Source organism: Arvicanthis niloticus, chromosome 17 (assembly GCF_011762505.2).
Source record: "Arvicanthis niloticus isolate mArvNil1 chromosome 17, mArvNil1.pat.X, whole genome shotgun sequence".
NCBI lineage: Eukaryota > Metazoa > Chordata > Mammalia > Rodentia > Muridae > Arvicanthis > Arvicanthis niloticus.
In genome coordinates, this window is record NC_047674.1 from 36767815 (window position 1) to 36784465 (window position 16651).

The following is a 16651-nucleotide window of genomic DNA, read 5'->3' on the forward strand; positions in this document are numbered from 1 at the left end:
TGGGTCAAAAGAAGCTGCTTAGACAAATCAAGAGAAGCCTGGGTGCTTTTTTACAACACTCTATGCCTGTAAAAGGAAACATTCTTACGTTTCTGTGTCTGTCTTACAAAGCATTTTGACACATGTTATTTTATTTTAGTTTCTTACAGCAGGGTGGAGGATGGTATTCAGTTGTCATCCATCTGAGAGGTAAAAAATAGTGTTTGAAAGGTTACTTGTTTCAAATCACACAGCTTTTAAGCAGCACATTTGAAAAGTTACCAAACTGTGTTTGATCTGCTTAGCTTTGCTGCGTAGTTTAAACTTATATGAAATTGTAGTGTCACCTGGACACTGGGGTTACTAATGTGTAATGATAAATATTTATTTTTACTGCTTTCAGCAATTCTAATAAAAGAAACCCTTTTAACATACTTTCAATGATTGTCTTCTACATTAATAGCTGCTCTTTGGAACTAATTTAATTTAACATTCTCTGCTTCTTCTAGAAAAATTGCCTGATAAAAAAGTCAGTGTTCAGAAAAATATTATGAGGCAAAGATTTGAAAAGATCTTTAGCTTTTAATAAATTAGTGATATTTTATACTTAAGTATTTTTAAAGACATACAAACTATTCATTATTGTGGTCTTGTTTGCAGACTTGTCTATACCTGAGATATGAATTTTAGCTGGATATCCAGATCTTTCTAGAACACATAGCTGGGGTGTGGAAAATGTGTAAAATCATTTTTTTTCTTATTCCAGAAACCGAACAACAAAAAACTAAGCATACTTGTGGGACTAAGATTGCAGCAGGAGAAGCAAGCGTGGGAGGATGGAAAACCTTTGATGTCAAGTTGGTTTCTCATTCCAATTTCAGTTTGAATATTAGCTCCGAAATCTGCAGTCCTCTCTTACACAAGGCTAGAAAGGTGACAGCAGAATATTTCAGACGGTTCTCAGAACTCTAATAAAATCTCTCCTGCCAGATGACCCTTGATAAGCTCCATTCTTCCGTTCAGTGCAAAGCTCCCCAAGACGAGCTCAGAAAGGGTGATGTTCACCGCGATCAAGTTTCCAGCCAGCCATGTTAGGCAGCTCAGAAATTTCATTGGAATTTTTCCTTACTTAGCAGTTTTATGTTTTATTTGGAATCCAACTTGATAGGACTATGTGAACACTAGGTTTATAATACCTCAAATGCACTTTTTAATACGTAGTATTTACCATTGGTGAAATGCATTGAGATTGAGCTTGCTATTAAGGCACACAGTTGGATATACACAGACACTTACACATCTTATGTTTTAATGATACTAAAGAAATCTGTGGTGACAGGTTTTTAGTAGGGCATCATATGCTCTCACATCTGTGTATTACATAGCGCCTTTATGTCCTTTTCTTTTTGAGTATGCGGAATTATGATCTCTTAAGTATTCTACCCTTTTCCTTGCAAAATGACTAGCAGAGTCATTTTTGTTTTGCATATTTACTTCAAAGCCCTGAACACAGAAATTTCTTTGTCTAAAGATAATTTTATCATATGAAATACATATATCAGTAAACAATATTTAAAATGTTTTAGTGTTTGAATTTATTTAGAAAGAAAAATTTATAACACTAAAAGATAAAATTTAAGGCACACCCCACTCTGACTTCCTCTGGGCTTAAAGGGAAGAATGAAGATGTTTTATTTCATTTATGATGCATATTGTTCAAAAAGCAGGTATCACTAAACTGAAAATATGGCAATAATTAGGAACTAAATCAGGTTGTGAGTAATAATAATATAGTCTTCCTAAAGTTACAGTAACCATCTTACAAATATGAGGATAGAGCTCTCCCTAGTATGATGTCGATGGGACTACTTTCCTTTTCCCTGAGGACCTGTGCATACATAATTCAGGAACCTAGTTCAAAATGAATTTCTATTTGAAAAACCAGAAAAACAGCTCTTTACAACGCTCTGCTGCCATCTCTCTCTACTTGTAGTGGCAATAGTACCTCACACCCTTCTCTTCTAAGCCTACAAACACTACTCCCTGTGTACTGCAGGTGCTCACAGCAACCTGAGACCCAGCTTGGAGCTTAGCATGTGGGGTAAGTGAACTCCACCCTGACTCCTTCTGTGTCATTGCGCAAGTGTTTGATACTGGTTGATGAGGCAATGGGGGAGAAACAGGGGACAGAATTTTTCTTGCTGAAGCAGGGAGGTGATGAGAACATGGTTTAATATAAATCAAGGTGCTTTGATATAAATCAAGTTTCTAAATCCACAGCATATGTTTATTATTTTACCTTGCTTCACTTACAAAGACAAATTCAAGCATGGTATTTCAGAATTTCAAGGCCTATCTGGAAAACTTTAAGCTAAGTGAGAGACCCCATATAGGCCTGCAGACTTCCTGTTCACGGAGCTAGCTATAGTCTAAGAGAGATTAACTATGGGATGATGGAGCACATTTTGCCTACAGAGAAGTTTTCCTTCCTGTCAGTTCTGAGACAAGAAGGTTGACAATGTAGTTTGTCTCTTTATATGGACATATATAATTCTCATGAGTTTTCCTTTATATATATGTGCTGTGAGAATGTAGAAAATAATCTTGATGAAGAATAATTTTATACCAGGGAGTCGTGTGTCTGGTGCATTATAAATATAACGTGAATAAACTCAAGATTTGGTTTATTTTAGAAACTAATGAGGGATTAGTAATATACCAATATTAATTCAAGGACCATATTCACTTCAATATTAAGACAACCTTGCTGAATTAGATATAAAATTAGTTAATGTTTACCAGGGCTATAAACTATAACATTTAGTATACGTTCACTCTGCAAAGAAATTATTCTCATTCCTATTGGACAAGATTCTATAAGCTAACTTTCGCCCCTACAGAGTTATAAAACTGATCAACAATAAATCAAAATAGTAATTAGACAAGAATAATTGAGCCCAGAACCAAAGAACTCTTCCATGAAAACATCCAAGAGATTGATTCCAATTTGGGGATGATTTCTTTTTCAATAAAGCTTTTATTTGTTCTGTCTTAGTAAGGTTCCTCCAATTTGTTCCATATACATGTAAGATTTACACTGATACACAGTATAAAATGAAGAAATATTTTTCAATATATTCACATCATCATGTCCCTTTATTAGATAATATGCATCTAGACTATAAATGATTATATTGGAAAGACCCTTAGATGCCTGGATGTTTAGGATTAGAATAGACTTGGTGATTCTCAGTGAAAAGAATATCATGGAAGGTTCCTGTGTTCACATTACATAGTGTTGAGGGTAGCAATATTTTTTATATATAAATTCAGACTGTGGTCCTGCTACCTGCCTCAGTGCTTAAGGTTCCCAAATGAAAGACAAACACACAGCCTTTATATTCTGATATACCTTGATCAAGGCAATCACTGGACCACTTTCTAACGTCCATGCAGTTAATCCCCCTTCCACTGATAATCCTGAGTTATCATTTACTAAATCCTATGTTCTTGGCTGCCCTAGACCCAGTTGGCTGCCCAACTGGGCCACACTCTTCAGGCTCCTTCACATGCTGGCTATGCCTCCCTGTTCTCCAATATTCTCAGGCATGGTGTCTCCTCCTTCCTCTGGCATTACAGATCTCCCTCCTGCCTTCCTTCACTCTCTCCCAAACCCAGGAAATTCTCAAATCCTGGGTCTGTCTGACCTACCCAGCATCTTTATTTAACAGTCATAACCAAACTGGGGGCAGGTTCCCAGAATCTACAGCAGGCACTCTCATACAAATGGTTTTTGGGGAGCATGGTTAGCAAATGTAATACAAGCAGCTACAGCTGAGGGTGAGGCCGACCACTGCTTTGGGAAATGGGAAGAGAAGTCTCAGTTGGCTCAGTGCTCTCCTCTTTCAGAAAGGTATGGCTTGAGTGTGAAATGTCCCCCAGAAGTGGAGCTTTGATGGTAGATCATTAGAGCAAACTTGAGGATTTATAACCTGATTACACTTCCTAGTCACACTCTGCTTCCTGACTTTCAATGGTACGTGACCAGCCAGCCAGCCAGCCTCCTGTTTCTGTTGTGATGGACCATATCTCTCTATAAACCAAAATGAACTCTGTGTTTCCTTAAATTGTTTCTTGCCAGGTATTTGGCCACAGTAAGAAAAAAAAAATGAGTAATATGGAGTCCACGTGTCTGCATCATTCTGAAACAGGTCCTTCTTTCCGTGTTCCGTGGAGATACCTGGATGCAGTAATGGGTACTCTGCACTCAAGACGAGCTAGACTCTGAGTCTCCTTCTCTCTTACCTGATCCTGAGTCATAAGTGAATCCTAACTTTATACATTACTTGCTCTGCTAATGTGTCTCCCTCAATTTACTTTTCTCTCCTTGGGGGAAAAATGTCATTTAACAAATATGCCATAAACATTTTTTTTTGGTTCACATTAAAGTCTAGAACATCTTTTTATTTGTGTTCCTGTGTGCACATTAGTCTGGATAAAGAATAAAGAAAAAAAGCCCAGAACCTTTTTGAGAGAGCAAAAGGAAAAGAAATAGTCGTGTTGGTATCCTGGGACAATCCTATCTCATAAGTCTGCCACCCAAAATACTTCCCACGTCAAAATGAATATTTTAGCCCTTCTTATTGCCTTAAAGTTGCGTTTGCCATAGTTTGTATTAGGCTAGGAGAGAGAGGAGAAGAAAGCATAGGTTAGAGCCTATTACAGCTAGAATCAAGTGTGAAGAAAGAATTCTTGGTACTAAAGTTTACTTAACTCAAAAGGCTTTTCCTATGTTGTAGGATGGATGTGTCTATCAAAGGACAAATGTTACACGGATCTTGTATCTATTCTGTGCCAGTATTTTCACACCGTTTCTAAGACTGTGATCTGCGTTAACAGTCACACCTGGACAAAACGTCCTCCCTGGTGTTTTATGGGGGAGCAGGTTGAAGTGTACTTAAGCTTCTAAGTAAGATTAAACTTTAAAAGCCCACAACTTCTTTAAGATGCTGAAAGACACTGTGAGACATCAAGACAGGAGCAAGGGCAGGTGGGATTTACTCATTTGTCCTGGGAACGTTTCTCCCCTTTCATCTTTTATTTTTTTTATTAAAGGAAAATGCTTATTAGTGTCTCCCAAAAAGATAGTTTGGAAACCCCAACCTAGCTTACAGCCTATGACACAGAGGATGGGAGTGAGATCCAGAGCTGGCTAATGCTTGCATATGAGGACAGGTCAACGACAGAGCTCTTGTCTACTAGACCAAGCTGCATCAATGAATGCATAACGTTTATATATAGCTATGAGTGTAAATTTTCAGGTCAGAACTGCTGAGGGCAGTTACCACATTATTTAATTTACAAAGGTGACTTTTTACTAGTAGTGAACTGTGAATTTGCTGGGCATTTCAGAATTTACAACAGGATTGAAAAACGGAGAAGTGTGCTTTATCTTGCCTCTATTGCGATATTTATTTATTTATTTATTTTATTGGATATTTTATTTACATTTCAGATGCCATCCCCTTTCCCCATTTCCCCTCCCTAGAAAACCCTTATCCCATGCCCCCTTTTCCTTTTTGCTTTTATACAATTTTTAAAAAATGTTAATCAAAGGCTTTATAAGTTTGGTATTGCTCAATCAGAAGTGTATCCCGATACCCAACCTAGATATATCAACTATCTTTGACTGGTGGAGACACGTGAACATCTGCCTTCATGCCCCCTGCTCTTTCTCTCTCTTTCTCTCTCTCATCACCTAGCTTCTCCTCTCCTTCTTCTTCTCCTCTCCTTACTCCTTCTCTTCCTCTCGGTACTCCTTCCCCCTTAGCTCTTCCTACATATCACCCTTCCTGTTAAAATAAAACTTTTCTCTCTAAATACAATTAGAACATAATTATGCCTATTTGTGTCAGTGAGGTATGAGATAGTCCTAATACCCAGTCCATCATTTTGTTGACTAACCAGAACCTCTGTCATCTCTCCTAACTAAGACACTTAGTTCTGAACCTGGCTTTTTTCTTGGCTTTAGAATGAATGTCAGCTGAAAACCATCCACTCAGATCTTTTCTCTCAAAGTGAATAGCCAGGATTGTCTATGAGACTATAGGTTTTCAACCCCATCAGAAATCTAGAATGACTGCGTCAACTGAAATTATGGGAAGCACAAAGCATAGCTTCTAAAACTTAGCCAATTTATAGAGACCACTGAACATATGGACAGTTCCTATACTACAAAACGTTGGAGCATCCAATCTTCAACCTTCTGGCCCAGAATCATCTGACAGACCTTAGTGCTGCAGAATTATTAAGGGCTGATTACTCTGTCTAGGCAGATATAATCAGTCGACTATTCTGCAAGTGTGTCCTTTTCTGGACAGTAATTTGTCTGTAGATAGAAAGAGGCAATTCTTGCCTAGTGGCTGTCTCCCCACAGCTGGAGTAACTCCAAAGATGCTCAATTTCTTCTTAGAATCCAAGGCAGGAAGCTGTCAGGAGCAAACATGTCTCTAATCAAAATGAACACTAATATATAAATATTTGTAGCGTCAGTTCTGTGGACATCTGACATTTTGAAAACCAACTATCCCTGTAAGGTAATCTGGACTGTTGTCTGTTAACTCCTCTCAGCTATTTCTAAATAAAATATAGAAAACACCCTAACAATAAATTCCAAGCCATGAATTTGCTATAGTCCCTGAACTCACAGGCTAACCATCTCAAATCAGTTTAAAAAGTTAAAGAAGGACTGGGTCTAAGCCTTGTGTTCCTAAATGTGTTATACAGGCACAATGCCCATGAGAGTATCAATATTCATCTCACTTTTATATCAATAAGAAGCTCATACCAATGAAAACTTTAAATTTGAAATCAAAGTAAATTTTGTACCATTTAAGAAATTATAACTTCATCTTAATAACAATTATATATATATTTTTACAAATAGGTTATGGCTATGCAATAAATCCTAGCTAATCCTCCCTGTTCCAACAAAACCACTACTTTCCCCTAGAAAGACAGCCCAATATTAACCACTTTAGTCCCCAAGCCCAGGGAATAGGGGCGCTGACTCTTCATTGACTTCTTCAAGCTGATTATGGGTGTTGAGATATTAGAAGAGGGGTGGGGGGAAGAGTAAATTGATAAGCCTCTGACACTGTGTCTTCACTGCATCCAGATGGAATTCCAGGACATTGGAGGTTTGAGCAGGTCTGCTCAGTTTGCTTGATGAGTAGATACACCAAGGCTGTGTATTCTGCAATGTACAATTATCAAAACAAGTTTTAGTATAAGATAAATTTTTAAAGAGGGCTGAAATTTTATTATAGATGTTGGTTCTAACAACTTTTCTTTTTTCCCCTTTTTTAAATTGGTTATAATATTTATGTTTCAAATTTTATCCCCTTATCCCATTCCCTCCACCACCCAGGAACCCCTTATCCCATCCCCCCTCCTCATGCTTCTATGAGGCTGTGCCCCCACGTACCCCCCGTGGCCTCACTACCCCCTTCCCACTAACACCCCCCCCCACTCTGTGTTCATTTTTCATGGGACCAAGAATCTTCTCTCCCACCTATGCCTGACAAAGACATCCTCTCCTACATATACTGCTGGAGTCATGGGTCCCTCCCTATATCCTCCCAGGTTGGTGGTTTAGGCCCTAGGGGGCTCTGGTTGTTTGGTATTGTTGCTTTTCTCCTGGGGTCACAAACCCTTTCTGCTCCTTCAGTCTTCTCTCTAATTTCTCCATTGGGAAACACTTGATCATATCAGTGGTTAGCTATGAGCATCGTCCTCTGAATGTGTCAGTCTCTGGCAGACCTCTAAGGAGACAGCTATATCATGTTCTTGACAGCATGCACTTCCATGCTGTCCATCCACATCAGTGTCTAGCTTAGGTGACTGTACATGGGATGGATATCCAGGTGGAATGGTATCCAGATGGCTACTTCTTCAGTTTTTGTTCCATGTTTTGTTTCCATATTTGCTCCCTAGAATATTTTTGTTAATCGTTCTAAGTAGAACTGAGGCATCCCCTCTTGGTCCTCCTTCTTCATGAGCTTCATGTGGTCTGTGGGTTGAGTCTTTGCTATTCCAAGCTTTTGGGCTAGCATACGCTTAACAGTGAGTAAATATTATGTGTGTTCTTTTGTGATTGGGTTAACTCACTCAGGATGATAATTTCTAGATCCATCCATTTACCTAAAAATTTCTCGAATTCATTATTTTTAATAGCTGAGTAATACTCCATTGTGTAAATGTACCACATATTTTGTATCCATTCCTCTGTTGAGTGACATCTTGGTTCTTTCCAGCTTCTGGCTATTATAAATAAGGCTGCTATGAACATAGTGGAGCATATGTCTTTGTTATATGTTGGAGCATCTTCTGGGTATATGCCGAGGAGTGGTATAGCTGGATCCTCAGGTAATGCTATATCCAGTTTTCGGAGGAACCGCCAGACTGATTTCCAGAGTGGTTGTACCAGCTTGCAATCCCACCAACAATGGAGGAGTGTTCCTCTTTCTCCACATCCTCGCCAGCATCTACTATCACCTGAGTTTTTGATCTTATCCATTCTGATTGGTGTGAGGTGGTATCTCAGTGTTGTTTTGATTTGCATTTCCCTGATGACTAAGGATGTTGAGCATTTCTTAAGGTGCTTCTCGGCCATTCGAGTTTCCTCTGTTGAGAATTCTTTGTTTAGCTCTGTACCCCATTTTTAAATAGGGTTATTTGGTTGTCTGGAGTATAATTTCTTGAGTTCTTTGCATATCTCGGATATTACCCCTCTATTGGATGTAGGATTGGTAATGATCTTTTCCCAATCTGTTGGTTGCCGTTTTGTCTTATTGACAGTGTCCTTTGCCTTACAGAAGCTTTGCAATTTTATGAGTTCCCATTTGTCAATTCTTGATCTTAGAGCATAAACCATTGGTGTTCTGTTCAGGAACTTTTCCCCTGTGCCTAGGTACTCAAGAGTCTTCCCCACCTTCTCTTCAATTAGTTTCAGTGTATCTGGTTTTAAGTGAAGGTCTTTTATCCACTTGGATTTGAGTTTTGTACAAGGAAATAAGAATGGATTGATTTGCATCCATCTACATGTTGACCTCCAGTTGAACCAGCACCATTTGCTGAAAATGCTGTCCGTTTTCCACTGGATGGTTTTAGCTCCTTTGTCAAAGATCAAGTGACCATAGGTATGTGGGCTCATTTCTGGTTCTTCAGTTCTATTCCATTGATCTTCATGCCTGTCTCTGTACCAATACCATGCAGTTTTTATTACTATTGCTCTGTAGTATAGGTTGAGGTCAGGGATGGTGATTCCCCCAGAAGTTCTTTTGTTGTTGAGAATACTTCTCGATATCCTGGGTTTTTTGTTGTTCCAAATAAATTTGCAAATTGCTCTTTCTATCTCTATGAAAAATTGATTTGGAATTTTGATGGGGATTGCATTGAATCTATAGATTGCTTTTGGCAAGATGGCCATTTTTACTATATTAATCCTGCCAATCCAGGAGCATGGGAGATCTTTCCATCTTCTGAGATCTTCTTCGTTTTCTTTCTTCAGAGACTTGAAGTTCTTGACATACAGATCTTTCACTTGCTTAGTTAGATTCACTCCAAGATATTTTATATTATTTGCAACTATTGTGAAGGGTGTCATTTCTCTAATTTCTTTCTCAGCCTGTTTATCTTTTGCGTATAAGAAGGCTACTGATTTGTTTGAGTTGTGTCAGAACTCCTTGGCGTCCGGATGTCTCTATGATCCTGAGCTCCAGCTTTTCTGGGTACAGTGGCTCCTCTAGGATATCTCAGAATATGGTGTCTCCACGGTAGTAGACCAGCTAGGTGTTTGCTGCTCTGAGTGTAGTTGCTCCTCTAGGAAGCTTCAGGATAAGGTGTCCCCTGCTCTGCAGCTCTGTGGTCCATGACCTCTCTAGGGTGCCTCTGGATGCAGTTTCCTCAGGGGAGCAGATCAGCTGTCTGACTGCTCCAGCCTCTGGGATCCAGGCAATCTCTATTGCAATTTTTGCACCAACACAATTGGTAACTCATGTGGTCCTTACTTCGTCAGACTTGAAATAGAAACTTAAGATGTATTCTGAAAGATATTTTCAAATACTCTTCTCAGATATAGAATTGCTAGACCAATGCTACAATACCATCTCTGAAACAGAGACAGAACCTAATTACTGCTAAGTGAATTGCAATTAGCAGTGTTAACATCTGGACAATAAATACACCCTTGGAGTCACTTCTTTCTTTTAACAAGAATAAATAATACTTGAATTTATTTTCCAGAGTTTGCTCCTGTAGCCGGCATATACCAAGCTTTTAGCAAGTTCTAACATTTGACTTCAAATCACTGGAGGCTAGACAGGCAGGTGGAAGCAATTTTTCCTTCATTTCCGTAGAATAAAAGGTTCAGCAATTTTGCTAAGGTACATGGTACACTAGCAAATGGGCCAGGCACAGAATGTAAGGTTGGGGACCTTTGTCTATTGCTGAGTTTTCTTTTAAAAAAAGTTGGATCATTTCCTTCTTAAATTTAACCCCCTGTTTTAAACAGGAAGCCAAAGGGTTTTGAATCTGTCTCACTTGCTTCCAGCTTAAACTCTGCCTTCCTTTTACTTCCTTTGCAGAGGGTCTCGTGCAGCTTTAACAGTGGTACGTCTAATTATACATAAAAATCATAGTGATTAGTACACTTGTGCAACCATTCCTCCCCTGCACAAATGCAGTCTGCCAACAGTAAGATGCACGTACTCAAAACAAGAACGGATGCCTCTATTACAAAATAAACAGGCTTTAAACGCATTGCTCACCACCGAAAACCACTAATAAGTAGTTTTCTGAAGGGTGGGAAAATATGATAGCAGTTCATATTTCATTTGATCCTTGGAGGAGGGAGAGAGAGGGGAAGAGAGGAGACAAGAAGAGCGAGGGAACACGAATGGGAGGGGGAACCAGAGCCATGGCCTGCCAGCATTGTATAAGAAGAGAAAAAAGATGGTGTCCAGATGGGATTTAAGCTGCAGAGGTCTCCTATGCCCAGAAAGATCAATCAGGGTAAATGAGTTCTCCATGTATTATTACCTAAGGGTAGAGAAAATTGAAGATGAGATTTTTTTTCCCCCTTGCTTGTTTGACCTTGGTGCATAACTGCAGCATAAAAAATGTGCAGAATCTGATGATGATTTCCCCCCATCTCCAATGGTCAAACTGAAAATTTAAATCTTAGAGAATTAAAAAATATTGGCTTACATGACACTATTTTTTCCATATTATTAGGTCTCATTGAAATGTAGCTATCTGTGTAATCGTGAATGAATGAAACCGATTTGCAGATGCTGTCTACCCTGTAAGAGCACACGTTCACCCCTTGTTGCTGCACACAAGGCAGGCAGTGCTAAAAGTGGCTAGAAAATCAATTTAAACTGCATTTGTGCTTTACCACGAGCCCTGTGACACTTACATTGGTAAGAGTTATGCTTTCCAAATATGTGATCCACTTTTGTAAGCTACTAGAAACACTGCGACTTCAGTCACTCTCTCCAAGTAAGAATGGATGCCCCCATATCAATCCATTTTCACATCTGGCACTTACAGAGGGAGAAAAGAAATGAAATAAAAATGATAAGTAGCAGAGATTTTAAGATCTGTTTTTTTTTCTTTTCTGAAGACTGCATTTTGTATGTATAAATGAAAACAAAACACATTTGTTTCTTTATCCCTCAACATTTTACAAATTTGAGATGGTTGTATGCAGAAGAGTACACAGACCATTTCACCTCCTGATATTTCTGATTCCCATGCTCACTCCACTGCTTAAGAAAGCAGAGGTTCTGCAAGTGCTCCTGGTAGGATATAGGTAGCAGATGAATGATCTTAAGGACCTGTGCTACTTTCACTCAACAGACCTCCATAAAAATAATTTCCAGACATGGAGATCATGGAAATCAAGTGTAAAGAGTTCAAATCCTGAAGTATTTTGTTGCATTTTATCTGATCTAACATAAGCCTGTGTCTCTCCTTTTTTTTTTTTTTTTTTTTTTTTTTTTTATATAGGCTTTATGTCTTTGCTTCACATCATAGCTTGGAGACAAAAAATGCAAAATTGTTGAGCTGAAGACACTTAAGGAATAGATACAGAAACATCTCTGCCTTTTATCCATTTGTCTGAAGAATATGGATTTATCAATACAAATGGTGTCTTGCTACACTTCTTATTGAAGAGTAGCAGCTGAATTGGAGAGCTTCAGCCCCACCCTCGACGACTAATCAGATACCAGAGAATGTTTACAATGGCAACTTCTACATCCTGTATCGCACTGTGTCTCTTCTTCCAGAGGTTCAAACTCTCCATCCCTGTTTTAAGTTTATACAAGGTTCAGCCAGCTTTTTCATGTTAAGCTCTCACACAGAGTGTGTGTGGCTCATCTGTTTAAGCACTCAATAGAATTATTTTTATTCCTTGTCAATCCAATGTCTATTGTTAGATCATTCATAGACATCATTGAGAAGGGGAAAATTTAAAACTTCCACATACTTACAAGATTAAAATTGGTCTATTTTTTTAAGGTCCTGTTTTACTTATGATTAGTTTTTCCTTGTTGAGCATTTTGAAAATGTAGCTGGGTAGGGACACAAAGCTTGGTTCTTGGTAATGTAAAAATGAGTAGTACTTAGACATTCTTAAAATAGAAATTAGATAAATGGTTCTCTACTGTAACTTGAGAGTATATATTTAACAAGCTTGCTCATTGACTATATAATTATTCAGGGGTTTGCACAATTTTTCCAATGCTTTGACCTTTTAATACAGTGCTTTGTGTTGTAGGGATTACCAACCATCAAATTATTTCATTGCTTTATAATTGTAATGTTGCTATTGTTGTGAATTTTAATATAAATATCTGATTTACAGAATATTTGATATTTGACCTCCAAAGGGGTCATGACCCACAGGTCAAGAACCACCAATCTGTAAGACTGTGTCTTCAACTGGATCAATATTTAGTATTCCATATTTTTAGTTTTAATTAACACCTATGCTTATTTATGGGTACAGTATGTATTGAAATACTATAAATTGCACAAAACTAAATAAATATTTGGCCTATTTCTTATTTTAAATATTTATAATTTCCTTAGAGTGAAACATTTAAGATTCTCTCTTATGGCTATTTTGAAACACATAATCCAACATTATTAAGTATAAGGACAGTTCTGTGTAATGGTATATCAAATCTTATTCCTCCTAGCTAGCTGTGACATCATACACACATTGCAATACCTTGTATTCCCCCGACTTACACAGACTCTGCCGATAGCTGTTTTGTTATGCTATGAGATCAGCTCTCTTAAGATTCACAGTATAAATAAAGTCGGAAGTATTTCTTTCTCTGTTCCTGGCTTCTTTGACTTAATATATCCACTAGAATTTTTCACATTGCAAGAAATGACAGAATTGTGTTCTCTTTGTTGGTGTTTTGAGGTGACGGGGTGGGCCTTGAGACCTGGCCTTGCAGAATAGTTTTCAATGATCTCTATATACAATGCCATCTTTCTTCATTAATCAGTTGATGGGTACTCAAGTAGATTATTTTGCTTATTAAATAGTATTTTGTTGATCATGGGAGTGCAGATGTCTCTTCCAGGTACTGATTCAATTTATTTGGATACATTGCTACAATTGGATTGCAAGAGCACACAGTAGTTTCACTTTGAATCCTTTTAAAGCATCTTTAACACACTGTTTCCCATAGTGATTTGCTAATTCACTTTGCTTGTAATAATGAACAGGTGTTCATTTCTCCAAGTCCTTGCTAGTATGCTATCTTTAGTGTTTTTATCTATAGCTATTCTTACTGTATTGAGGTGCCACCTCATTGGTGTTTGTGTGTGTGTGTGTGTGTTTGTGTGTGTGTGTGTGTTTGTGTGTGTGTGTGTTTGTATGTGTGTATGTTTGTGTATGTGTTTGTGTGTGTGTGAATTAATGAGTTTATTAAGTGTACTTAGGAAACATGGGTACGTGGCTACCTAATTGCAGGAATGTTAGTGATCTTAACTTCCCTCCATAAAAAAAGTGCATCATTGTCACCTTGAAGTCCAGGGATGAAGACATCTTGGAAGCGGCATCACTGAGTTTTTATTGTGGTTTATATTGTCATTTATCTGATTTTTAAGATGTTGAACATTTCAAAAATACTTCTTGCCCATTTGTTTGCTCTATTTTTCCTTTTGTCTTTCGAACATAGTCTTAATATGTAGACCTGTGCAGCCTGGAATGTTCTATGTAGACTAAGAGTACCTTAAACTTGTGGTAATCTTCCTGCCTATGCTTTTAGAATATTTGAATTATAGGCCTACTATAATCTGTATGGTGCTTGTATAACTTCTCTTTGAGAGCTATCTAGTCAAGCTTTTGGCCCTTTAAAAAATCAGATTAATTTCTCTGCTTTGAACTTTGAGAGTCTGACAATGTTGTGAAGTAGATTTATTTGCAGTGAAGGTAATTGGAGACCTTTGATCTACATGCATCTGGAAATTTATAAAATTCTGTCACTTGACCGTTTTTTTTTTTACCAAGGAAGAAGCATAAGAAGCACATATAGACACAGAGACACATCTGTACGCACAGGAATCCCACAAAAACCATAAAGGTGAAAATTATCATATATAGGCAGAGGACCAGCAAGGTTAAAAAATATATAGACTAATTTCTAATTATAGTCAGCTGAATCTTATCTCCAAGTCTTTAGGTCACTTACTAGTGATCTGTTTGAAGAATCGTGTATTTATTCAGTAGGCTTTATTCCAGCCTCGGCTTTATCTTTATCTTAGCCTGTTCTTTGTTGTTTGTTTTTTAGCACAGTGGTTCTCAGCCTTCCCAATGCTGTGACCCTCTCATGCACTTTCTCATGTTGTGGTGACCCCCAACCATAATATTATTCCACTGCTATTTCATACGTGTGATTTTTCTACCGTGATGAATCATTATGTAAATATCTGACATGCGATCCCTGTGGAAATCAGGACCTACAGCTTGAGAACCACTGCTTTAGCAGAACGGCTGTTTAGAAAATTCTGCTGTTCCCAAAGGCCATGACTAGTGTGGTTGGTGCAATATTAATAGGCATTGAAGCTTAGGATGTTTGTGGCTGAGACTGTGTTGTTAGGCTAGAGTCCCTTAACCACCAAGGCTGGTCTCATGATGGACTGTAATCCATATAGCCACTGATGTCTTTCTGTAGCTGTGATGTAAAGGCCCATGTAGTCACACCCAGGGCCAGGACATGAGCTTGTCTTTCTGTAGCTGTGAGATACCACTGGGTACCAGTACAAGTCCAGCGACTCAGTAGGTAATAATCTGGATTCTGGCATCGTGTGAGTTTAGCCTATGCTGTCTGAGATAGACTCAAAATCAGGCTCCTGGGAAAAGGTCTGTTCTTGTTCCTCTCTTCTTCACTAGGTAGACATTACTTCTTTGCTATGCTGTCTGGGGGTAGGTGGAGAAATGGTGCAGGTCGTTTGAAATTTACCTCTCTGTCCTCTTCAGTGTGTTCCTTGATACCTTCCCTACTTCCTTTGTTCAAATGTAGGCATTTTCATCAATGGATGTTTTTCAAGTTGATGCTTTTTGGGGGCTGTAGAGCTGTGAGAGTTATTTCCCACTGTGTTTCTCTTCCTTTTTACAAAAATTACTAACCAGTCTTGTCTCTAATTTAGTGGGTCTGGTATCAGCATTTTTTTTTTTCAGTGTCAATTTATCCTCTCTTGAATTCTCTTAAAGGATCTAGCATTACCTTCACGCTGGCTTCTTCACTGACAACCAAAAAAAAAAAAAAAAAGATATTTGGCACACGATTATTGAAATTATATTTAAGTTATATTTATGACTTTAAAAATGTAACTTAGACATTGACATTGGGTTGTCATAATCCTGTCTTATGAGATTGTCTCTGATCTGAGATTTCTCTGAGGTGGAATCTAGATTTGAAGGGGCTTGAAGCTTCTATGATTTTTTTGGGTCTATTATTACAAAAGAATGGAAATGTATATATATTATGTATAATGCAAAAATATAGAGAAAGGTAGGAGAAATTGCAACAAATCACACGGCAACTTGAAGGATTAGGACCCTTTCCTGTTTTTCACTAGGAACGACTCGAGGAATTGCTTGTGTGAAGCTCTGCCATAGTTGAGGTTTGCTTTTCTCTCTGTGGGTGACTACAGCTTATAGGTCACAAAATGCCATGTGCAAGGGCGAGGGCACCTTAAGTTATGCATAAGAGCAGAATAAATCAGCTCTGATGTCTAAGGAAAAAATTCCATCAATCAAGGGGCTGTGGGGCATTAGACTAAGAGGAGTAAACTGAAGAATCTTTCATGCTTGGCAACTGGATCACGGTGTGGCCTCTCAGATCAATCTTGTGTAAGGCCACATGTATAATAAGACATTCTGTTGCAGAGAGAGCAAAGCTTGTTGATACAGAGACATGATTGTACCTGTCAGTAAGAAAATCTTTGAAGCTAAGTGTGGCAGAATGTGTTTGTTATCCTGAAAGTGGGGTTGAGAAAGATGGAGGCAGAAGGATCCAGAACTTGAGGCTAGCTAAGCTATGTAGATGTACTATCTAAAATCATGAAAATATTTGCATGAGCT